Here is a 12,013-nt window from a genome sequence, read left to right as displayed (position 1 = left end):
ACAAATCAAAATATATTTTATATTTGAGATTCTTCAAAGAGCCACCCTTTGCCTTGATGACAGCTTTGCACACTCTTGGCATTCTCTCAATCAGCTTCATCTGGAATGCTTTTCCAACAGTCTTGAAGAAGTTCTCACATATGCTGAGCACTTGTTGGCTGCTTTTCCTTCACTCTGCAGTCCGACTCATCCCAAACCATCTCAATTGGGTTAAGGTCGGGGGATTGTGGAAGCCGCCAGGTCATCTGATGCAACACTCCATCACTCTCCTTCTTGGTAAAATAGCCCTTACACAGTCTGGAGGTGTGTTGGGTCATTGTCCTGTTGAAAAACAAATGATAGTCCAACTAAGCCCAAACCAGATGGGATGGCGTATCACTGCAGAATGCTGTGGTAGCCATGCTGGTTAAGTGTGCCTTGAATTCTAAATAAATCACAGACAGTGTCACCAGCAAAGCACCCCCACACCATAACACCTCCTCCTCCATGCTTTACGGTGGGGAATACACATGCAGAGATCACCCATTCACCAACACTGGTTCTCACAAAGTCACGGCGGTTGGAACCAAAAATCTCCAATTTGGACTCCAGACCAAAGGACACATTTCCACCATTCTAATGTCCATTGTTCGTGTTTCTTGGCCCAAGCAGGTCTCTTCTTATTATTGGTGTCCTTTAGTAGTGGTTTCTTTGCAGCAATTCAACCATGAAGGCCTGATTCACACAGTCTCCTCTGAACAGTTGATGTTGAGATGTGTCTGTTACTTGAACTCTGTGAAGCATTTATTTGGGCTGCAATTTCTAAGGCTGGTAACTCTAATGAACTTATCCCCTGTAGCAGAGGTAACTCTGGATCTTCCATTCCTGTGGCGGTCCTCATGAGAGCCAGTTTCATCATAGCGCTTGATGGTTTTTGCGACTGCACATGAAGAAACTTTCAAAGTTCTTGAAATGTTCCGTATTGACTGACCGTCATGTCTTAAAGTAATGATGGACTGTTGTTTCTCGTTGCTTATTTGAGCTGTTCTTGACATAATATGGACTTGGTCTTTTACCAAATAGGGCTATCTTCTGTATACCCCACCTACCATGTCACAACACAACTGATTGGCCCAAACGCATTAAGAAGGAAATAAATTTCACAAATTAACTTTTAATAAGCCACACCTGTTCATTTAAATGCATTCATTTTACATTACATTTACATTTTAGTCATTTAGCAGACGCTCTTATCCAGAGCGACTTACAGTTAGTGAGTGCATACATTTTTCATACTGGCCCCCCCGTGGGAAACGAACCCACAACCCTGGCGCTGCATTCCAGGTGACTATCTCATGAAGCTGGTTGAGAGAATGCCAAGAGCTTGCAAAGCTGTCATCAAGGCAAAGGGTGGCTATTTGAAAAATCTCAAATAAAAAATATATTTGGATTTGTTTAACACTTTTTTGGTTACTACGTGATTCCATATGTGTTATTTCATAGTTTTGAGGTCTTCACTATTATTCTACAATGTAAAACATATAGAAAAACCCTTGAATGAGTAGGTGTGTCCAAACTTTTGACTGGTAGTGTATGTAGTTGTCACGACTTCTGCCGAGGCTGCCTCCCCTCCTTGTTCGGGCAGGCTTCGGCGTTCGTCGTCACCGGCCTACTAGCCACTGCCGCTCCATATATCATCATTCCATTTGTCTTGTCTTGTCAATTACACACACCTGGTTCATATCCCCTCATTAGTCAGTGTATAAGTGTTCCCTCTGCCCCCTTGTGATTGTTTTATGTGAGTTGAGTGTAGCTCGGTTGAGCTACTCGTACCTTGTATTGCCGGGGTAGATTAGTCCCCTGTGCCTGTATTTTGTTGGAGCTACCCGTACCTTGTATTGCCGGGGTAGATTGTTCCCCTGTGCCTGTATTTTGTTGGAGCTACCCATACCTTGTATTGCCGGGGTAGATTATTCCCCTGTGCCTGTATTTTGTTGGAGCTACCCATACCTTGTATTTCCGGGGTAGATTATTCCCCTGTGCCTGTATTTTGTTGTCGCTATCCAGCGCAACTGTGTACGACGGAATAAACTCTGTATTCGGTGATTTACCCTCCTGCGTCTGACTCCTTCTAATCACACTCATCACAGTAGTGCTGTCCTTGAGCTGTTCTTGATGTTCTGTATTATGTCATGTTTCATGTTGTCTGTGGAGCCCAGGAAGAGTAGCTTCTGCTTTTGCAGCAGCTAATGGGGATCCTAATAAAATACCATTGTCAGGATTTCTCTCTCCATGATAAAAATAGGTATTTCGTCCCACAACCTTGCTCCAGGTCTCATTTTCCTTAACATCAGTTTTTGCATCGCCGGAAATAGCCACAACTACAGCAGCCATTTTAATTGTAGTGTTAATGTTTAAAGTAATTTGTTTAACATTGAAATGTTTCAACAAGACTATTCAACATTATACAGTGAAGATACTTCTTACTCAAGAATTGATGGATGGTTGATCCTCAAATAGTTATTTGCTGGATTCAGTGTTCTCCAGCAATTGAAGCTTCTCAGTTGGGCTGAATACTTAGACAAAAGGAGATATCAAAACATAACAAAACAAAATATGGAAATATCTTTCCGGACCTTAAAGGCCGTCGGTCAATACATCAAGACAGTAATTTAAACAAAGAAGGCAGCCAGTAATTCACCTGACAACACATATTGAATATACGGGAAAAATGACACACTATTCCCTATCAATGAAGTCAATGGCTGTGCGAAGTTGTTGGATATTGGCAGGAACTGGCACACGCTGTCGTACACGTCAATACAGAGCATCCCAAACATGCTCAATGGGTGGCATATCTGGTGACTATGCAGGCCATGGAAGAACTGGAACATTTTCAGCTTCCAGGAATTGTGTACAGATCCTTGCGACATGGAGCCGTGCATTATCATGCTGAAACATGAGATGATGGTACAACAATGGGCCTCAGGATCTTGTCACGGTATCTCTGTGCATTCAAATTGCCATTGATCAAATCCAATTGTGTTCGTTGTCCGTAGTTTATGTCTGCCCATACCATAAACCCACCATGGGGCACTCTGTTCACAAGGACAACGAGATCGCAGGTGAGCTTCCCCGAGACGGCTTCTGACAGTTTGTGCCAAAATTATTTGGTTGTGCAAACCCACAGTTTCATCAGCTGTCTGAGTGGCTGGTCTCAGACGATCCCGCAAGTGAAGAAGCCGGATGTGGAGGTCCTGGGCTGGCGTGGTTACACGTGGACTGCGGTTGTGATGCCGGTTGGACGTACTGCCAAATTCTCTAAAACGGCTTATGGAAGAGAAATTAACATTCAATTATCTGGCAATAGCTCTGGTGGACATTCCTGCAGTCAACATGCCAATTGCACACTCCCTCAAAACTTGAGACATCTGCGGCATTGTGTTGTGTGACAAAACTGCACATTTACAGTGGCCTTTTATTATCCCCAGCACAAGGTGCACCTGTGTAATGATCATGCTGTTTAATCATCTTCTTGATATGCCACACCTATCAGGTGGATGGATTATCTTGGCAAAGGAGAAATGTTCACTAACAGGGATGTAAACAGATTTGTGCACAACATTTGAGAGAAATATGCTTTTTGTGAGTATTGAACATTTCTGGGATATTTAATTTCAGCTCATGAAACATGGGAACAACACTTAACATGTTGCGTTTATAATTTTGTTCAGTGTATGTCACCGGAGAAAGCATCCGAGTGAGCGAAACAGCGCCCCTCTATATGTAGCTCATGTATCTGACGCTGTCTGGCCAGAAATAGTATGACATGCCATACTCTTTTGGTCCAGACAGCATCAGATACATGGTCTACACATACTGAGACAGAGAGGCGCTGTTTCACTCGCTCGGATGCTTTAACTGAGATTGATGCCTCTTTCTGTCGGCGCGTGTCTCGGTCAAATAAATGATCAATATTTCAATAACGCTGCACCCGAGCAGGGGTGAAAGTAAGCCGGAACTGTCCGGTACAGAGTATGGCCAAAATAAATAATGGTGGCACGCAGTAACGGTAAAACATCAGCCTATCACAATAATTAAAACATAGATTTCAAGATAACTGTAGGCTATTAAACTATTTATCATTACCGCATATCAGTCGCATGACAAATGAGAGAATAGACTTGAAAACTTGTGGAATATGCTCCAAAATGTGGTGTGGTTCGAAGATAACACTGACATTTTGGAGAAATATGATTTATTTCTGTCAGCATCTTAAGGGAATGCGTTTAGGGACCTGTTGTGTAGCCTAAACGTGCCATTTCTTTCAGCGACATAAAAGCTGACAGTATTTCATTTTCAACCACATAAAATATCCATTCAAGAGGAACTGAAATACTATTAGAAACATGTTGGATCATTTTCACAGCTTTTCATCTCCTTTAAACCGGTCAAACTGATGTTTTTTGGAAACCTCCCTGGTCCCTAAATGTCCTCAATTTTAAGCAGAAAATATCTAAATGAGGCTTTAAAACTATTTTGTTCTGCACCCCCTGTCGTTCAGCAGTCCCTGAGTAACGTGTTCCTTTTGAAGTAATTGTTTGACAAACAGATGAAAACATCAGGGGCGCAACTTTGGCTTTAGAAGTGTTTTTTTTTATCCCGTCGGATAAACACTCCAAACAGCCTTCCCGACCGCTCGGGGGCGTCTGCATGGTCCTAAAGCACACCCTTGCCTTGTTTTGTATCACATTCCAATGATAAAACTGGGGGGGGTTGGGACAAAAATGCAATTTCAGAATGTGGGGGGGCATGTCCCCCAGTCCCCAGTAAAAGTTGCGCCCCTAGAAAACATCATGACTGGTTGTGTTTATGCCACATTAAAAGGTATATATTCAAAGCTAAATGAAACATCTTTACTATTAGGCCCATAGTGATCCTATAAAATTAATAGGGATTCTATATGTAATTCTATGATTAAATCAAATCAAAATCAAATCAAATGTTATTTGCCACATGCGCCGAATGCAACAGGTGTAGACATTACCGTGAAATGCTTACTTACAGCCCTTAACCAACAATGTATTTATTTTTTAATAAAAAAGTTAAATAAAAAAACAACAAAAAAGTGTTGAGAAAAAAAGAGCAGAAGTAAAATAAAATAACAGTAGGGAGGCTATATACAGGCCCGTCAGGAAGTCCAGGATCCAGTTGCAGAGGGAGGTGTTTAGTCCTAGGATCCTTAGCTTAGTGATGAGCTTTGAGGGCACTATGGTGTTGAACGCTGAGCTGTAGTCAATGAATAGCATTCTCACGTAGGTGTTCCTCTTGTCCAGGTGGGAAAGGGCAGTGTGGAGTGCAATAGAGATTGCATCATCTGTGGATCTGTTGGGGCGGTATGCAAATTGGAGTGGGTCTAGGGTTTCTGGGATGATGGTGTTGATGTGAGCCATGACCAGCCTTTCAAAGCACTTCATGGCTACAGACGTCAGTGCTACGGGTCGGTAGTCATTTAGGCAGGTTATCTTAGTGTTCTTGGGCACGGGGACTATGGTGGTCTGCTTGAAACATGTTGGTATTACAGACTCCAGGGACATGTTGAAAATGTCAGTGAAGACACTTACATTTACATTACATTTTAGTCATTTAGCAGACGCTCTTATCCAGAGCGACTTACAGGAGCAATTAGGGTTAAGTGCCTTGCTCAAGGGCACATTTACGTCATTTAGCAGACGCTCTTATCCAGAGCGACTTACAAATTGGTGCATTCACCCTATAGCCAGTGGGATAGCCACTGGGGGGGGGGGGGGGGTAGAAGGATTACTTTATCCTATCCCAGGTATTCCTTAAAGAGGTGGGGTTTCAAATGTCTCCGGAAGGTGGTGAGTGACTCCGCTGTCCTGGCGTCGTGAGGGAGCTTGTTCCACCATTGGTGTGCCAGAGCAGCGAACAGTTTTGACTGGGCTGAGCGGGAACTATGCTTCCGCAGAGGAAGGGGAGCCAGCAGGCCAGAGGTGGATGAACGCAATGCCCTCGTTTGGGTGTAGGGACTGATCAGAGCCTGAAGGTACGGAGGTGCCGTTCCCCTCACTGCTCCATAGGCAAGCACCATGGTCTTGTAACGGATGCGAGCTTCAACTGGAAGCCAGTGGAGTGTGCGGAGGAGGGGGGTGACATGAGAGAACTTGGGAAGGTTGAACACCAGACGGGCTGCGGCATTCTGGATGAGTTGTAGGGGTTTAATGGCACAGGCAGGGAGCCCAGCCAACAGCGAGTTGCAGTAATCCAGACGGGAGATGACAAGTGCCTGGATTAGGACCTGTGCCGCTTCCTGTGTAAGGCAGGGTCGTACTCTCCGAATGTTGTAGAGCATGAACCTGCAGGATCGGGTCACCGCCTTGATGTTAGCGGAGAACGACAGGGTGTTGTCCAGGGTCACGCCAAGGCTCTTCGCACTCTGGGAGGAGGACACAACGGAGTTGTCAACCGTGATGGCGAGATCATGGAACGGGCAGTCCTTCCCCGGGAGGAAGAGCAGCTCCGTCTTGCCAGGGTTCAGCTTGAGGTGGTGATCCGTCATCCATACTGATATGTCTGCCAGACATGCAGAGATGCGATTCGCCACCTGGTTATCAGAAGGGGAAAAGGAGAAGATTAGTTGTGTATCGTCAGCGTAGCAATGATAGGAGAGGCCATGTGAGGATATGACAGAGCCAAGTGACTTGGTGTATAGGGAGAAAAGGAGAGGGCCTAGAACTGAGCCCTGGGGGACACCAGTGGTGAGAGCACGTGGTGCGGAGACAGCTTCTCGCCACGCCACTTGGTAGGAGCGACCGGTCAGGTAGGACGCAATCCAGGAGTGAGCCGCGCCGGAGATGCCCAGCTCGGAGAGGGTGGAGAGGAGGATCTGATGGTTCACAGTATCAAAGGCAGCAGACAGGTCTAGAAGGACAAGAGCAGAGGAGAGAGAGTTAGCTTTAGCAGTGCGGAGAGCCTCCGTGACACAGAGAAGAGCAGTCTCAGTTGAATGACCAGTCCTGAAACCTGACTGGTTTGGATCAAGAAGGTCATTCTGAGAGAGATAGCAAGAGAGTTGGCTAAAGACGGCACGCTCAATAGTTTTGGAAAGAAAAGAAAGAAGGGATACTGGTCTGTAGTTGTTGACATCAGTGAGATCGAGTGTTGGTTTTTTGAGAAGGGGTGCAACTCTCGCTCTCTTGAAGACGGAAGGGACATAGCCAGCGGTCAAGGATGAGTTGATCAGCGAGGTGAGGTAGGGGAGAAGGTCACCGGAGATGGTCTGGAGAAGAGAGGAGGGGATGGGGTCAAGCGGGCAGGTTGTTGGGCGGCCTGCAGTCACTAGTCGCAAGATTTTATCTGGAGAGAGAGGGGAGAAAGAAGTCAAAGCATAGGGTAAGGCAGTCTGAGCAGGACCAGCAGTGTCATTAGACTTAACAAACGAGGATCGGATGTCGTCAACCTTCTTTTCAAAGTGGTTGACGAAGTCATCCACAGAGAGGGAGGAGGGGGGGGGGGGGGGGGGGGTGGGGGGGAGGATTCAGCAGTGAGGAGAATGTGGCAAAGAGCTTCCTAGGGTTAGAGGCAGATGCTTGGAATTTAGAGTGGTAGAAAGTGGCCTTAGCAGCAGAAACAGATGAAGAGAATGTAGAGAGGAGGGAGTGAAAAGATGCCAGGTCGGCAGGGAGTTTAGTTTTCTTCCATTTCCGCTCAGCTGCCCGGAGCTCTGTTCTGTGAGCTCGCAATGAGTCATCAAGCCACGGAGCTGGAGGGGAGGACCGAGCCGGCCGGGAGGATAGGGGACACAGGGAGTCAAAGGATGCAGAAAGGGAGGAGAGGAGGGTTGAGGAGGCAGAATCAGGAGATTGGAGGGAGAAGGATTGAGCAGAGGGAAGAGATGATAGGATGGAAGAGGAGAGAGTAGTGGGAGAGAGAGAGCGAAGGTTGCGGCGGCGCGTTACCATCTGTGTAGGGGCAGAGTGAGTAGTGTTGGAGGAGAGCGAGAGAGAAAAGGATACAAAGTAGTGGTCGGAGACATGGAGGGGAGTTGCAGTGAGATTAGTAGAAGAGCAACATCTAGTAAAGATGAAGTCAAGCGTATTGCCTGCCTTGTGAGTAGGGGGGGACGGTGAGAGGGTTGGCCAGTTGGTCAGCACATGCTCAGAGTACACGTCCTGGTAATCCATCTGGCCCTGCGGTCTTGTGAATGTTGACCTGCTTAAAAGTCTTACTCACATCGGCTACGGAGAGCGTGATCACATAGTCATCCGGAACAGCTGGTGCTCTCATGCATGCTTCAGTGTTGCTTGCCTCGAAGCGAGCATAGAAGTGGTTTAGCTCGTCTGGTAGGCTTGTGTCACTGGGCAGCTCGCGGCTCATAAAAAAAGTGTGTGCAGACATAGGAGGTCCCACTACCGGCAAGAAAATAAATCTACTTTCACCCCTGATCAGAAGTGTGATGGCTGTATTGTGTGATAAAAGCGTCTGCTAAATGACCAAAATGTTATGTGAAAATGAACACTTGCAAAGCAAACTCGGTATTATTCTAATGAACACCGCCTCCAAACATGGCCAACTTCTTTTACAATACAAATTATTTGGAGCAGAGCTCATTATAGTAATAGCCAGTGTGCTTTGCAAGTGTTTAGTTTTACCTTCACATTTTGGCCATTTAGCATACGCTCTTATCCAGAGCTACAGTACTTAAGGCGTCCATGTGCTTCCCAGCCAAAACAGTTCGGAAGAGTTTGTGCATATATTATGACGACATTTTTTGAAGTTTGTGTTCATTTTGGACTTCTGTAAGGGTTTTTTGGCTGTTCAGGCACACAAAAAATGTTCTCAAGGCAATCCGAAGTCCATAGCCAAAGTCTACGCCCCTTCATTGGTGATTGGTCAACAGTAGTGATTCTTCAATAAAGTCTTTGTTGTCATTCAACGATAGACGACTCGTTTTCATGCACATTTTCTCATTGAGAAATAATGCACCAAACATCTTAGTTAGATGTAAAATTGCGCGACTAAGATGTCCTCAGCAAAAGGTTAAAATAAATGACAGATGTCTTGAGTTATCTTAGATTAATTCGGACTATTTTGACTATGGCGTCTCAAAATGGACAAACAGTACTATTGGCGCTTTTCTCTCGTTTTTCAAGCGAGTTTTTTAAGGGAGTCACCAAACGAGGGGTGACAACATTCAGTGGAGGTGCTGGCGAAAGAACTGCAGAGCAAGAGTGACTACAAACATGTTCGATGCTGAAGATGCAAAGCCAAATATTCGAGTACTCGAGTTCCATGAACATGTGCATCCACCAGAGGTGGGAATGGTGAACAGAACCGATTCCGACAAAGTGTAACAGCAGAGATGAGGCGGGAACCGACTGTACCAATAAAAAAGGTTTACATTGCAGAATGTGTGCGATATTCAGCGTCTCATTACAACATCATTTTGTAATGGGATGTAATTGTGAATCGAAATGACTCATTTGGACAATGTCCCAGTATGCCAATTGCCTACTGTTAAACTGGGAGTCCTCTAGATAATTTTATTGGAGAAAAAATATTTTGGGGGATTAAGAATTTCTTAACAGAAATCTATTTTCTAAATATGATCAAATGTAACATTTCATTTTACTCAAATCTGATATCAGCTAGTTTTGCTAGCTGCATTTTCAAATCAAATCAAAGTTTATTGGTCACATATATAGATTTGCATATGTTTTCACAGGTGCAGCGAAATGCTTGTGTAGTCAATAGTCTATAGCTGATCTCTCCCTGTGATAAAGCCATTTCTGTATCAGATGAGATTGGGTCTGCTTATTTATTTTTGTACATGTAATGTTGAACCTGACAGGTCTGGGTATCCCTTCTGAATGGCACCCAGCATGTCCTCTACAGCAGGTCTGTCTATAGGGCTGTCACAACAGTGAGAGAACAGCACCCTCCCCTGGTCATCCAGGACAAAGTCTCCTCCAAGCTGAGAAATACATGGAAAACAGAATTAACAAAAAGATAACCATAAAAGTACACTCCTTAATAAATGTATTCTTTATGTATCTGATCATCTCACAGCCACACCTGAAACATATCATCTTCTATAGACGACAGACCTCTTGGAAACCCCAGGTTTGCCACAACGTATTCAGCATAGAGTAGCATGTTGTTGAAGTTCAACACATTCTTTAGAGATGTTCCCAAGCCAAAGGCGCTGTATTCCTGCAATCCCCCAACATAACATGACTGTTTATAGTGCATTGTAAATTAATAGTAGTAGTAAATGTACTACATAGTATGTATAACATATCATTTTAGTCAGATAAGTATTAGGAAGTGAGTGAATCAAATACATTCTACACTGCCATGGGCCTGGTTCTAAATCAATCAATCTGCCTGGTAACTCTAACCTTCCTGTGTGGGTCCAACAGCATGTCATACTGGCAACCTGTCTCCGCTAGCCAATGCAACGCCCCCTCTCTGCAGCCAAATGACACCAACACCACTCGCACTGAACATGCATCCAGGGCAATCTGCAACACAAGGCACAGTGCTCTGTATAATGGCCTCAACTTGAATACGTTTCTTTCTGTCCAGCACCTGAATATGGACATGCATATTTTTTATTTATCACAGTTCTGTGTACCCATAAAGGTTATAGGCTATGGACAGTGAACTAATGTTGATGAGAAGAGTCAACAAGATGTATCATAAACCTTAGATACAACTGTCAACACATGGGCCTCCAGATCTTTCAGATGGATTCGACAGAGGCAGGAGAACTGACGGATCAACACAAGTAGAACTTAACTCACCTCTCCCAAAGTACTTCCCTAACGTCAGAGTTCTGTACAAATACAGATAGACAGACGAAATACGTAACTTCTGACAGACATAAGTTATTGCCCTGGTTTTACCTATAATCTATCACAAGGAAGAGGCCATGTAAGACAATGTAATCAAACTCACGCTCCAGTCTGGGCATCAATGAGGGGTATGTCAGGCGACAGGCATTTTACTTGTGGCTCTTGACCAAAGATTTTATCACCCAGATGTAGCTCCTTGTCCAACTACTCCAGAAAACCATCCCATTGCACCTATTACCAAGCACATCCAGTGGATGTCGGAGGAAGGAAGTGATAAGTTAATGCAAGGTAGCGGCCTCAAGAACAAGAAAAAACGCTAACCTGCTAAGTTAATACACAAGAGATTTTACACAAAATCATGCAAGTAATATCAAACATAGGGAATCTGTGTAACTTCTGTATGAGCTGTTCAAAGGTTAATCTAATGAGATAAACAGTTAATTATTACTAAAGACATTGACTCTAATAAAGTTGATCTCACAAAGGTGTTTACATTCAAAGTAAATGGTTTTGATTAGGAAACATAGATCTGCTATATGTCTTACTGGTAGCTTCTCTTCCATAGTTCATCAGCATCCTTTTTCATCTTTACAGACAGGCTGGTGGTGTATAATAATCAATGTCTTTCATTGTTTGCAAACATATTTGGTAGTCATTTCCAATAATAATCATTGAATCTATATAGGCTAGATGTTGCGTCATTTCCTGAGTATATTTTCAGTGCCTGAAAGACTGAGTCAGTTTGATGGCACAGACGTGCTTCTAACGGATTGTAAAGGTTTATTCACTTGTTAATGTAAAACAGAACCTTGTGAATAACCTTGCCCCTGCTGGAATAAGTCCCAGTAGTGATTGGTCCAGTTCAATACTGATCTTCTTCCTGATGTAGTCTTGCAGCAGTCCTATAAATTAAATACATGCAGCTGTGATATACATGTTTATTTAAACAACTGTAATAACCTATTTTTAGCACATGGCTGACTTTAACTTACTGTTGCCATTTTCCAACAGCTCAATAGCCTTCTACGTATTGTCCATATTGAACAGGAATTAATCATGAATCTTTAATAGATTTGATAGCTCTAGCCCTAGCTGTAGTCTAGTACACAACCTACCCTCTTTGCTCTCCTGTTCAGCGAGTTTCAATAGGGCTTTTC

This window comes from Coregonus lavaretus (genome assembly GCF_964263955.1).
Source record: "Coregonus lavaretus genome assembly, chromosome: 18".
NCBI classification, from domain to species: domain Eukaryota; kingdom Metazoa; phylum Chordata; class Actinopteri; order Salmoniformes; family Salmonidae; genus Coregonus; species Coregonus lavaretus.
This window is presented reverse-complemented; position numbering follows the sequence as displayed.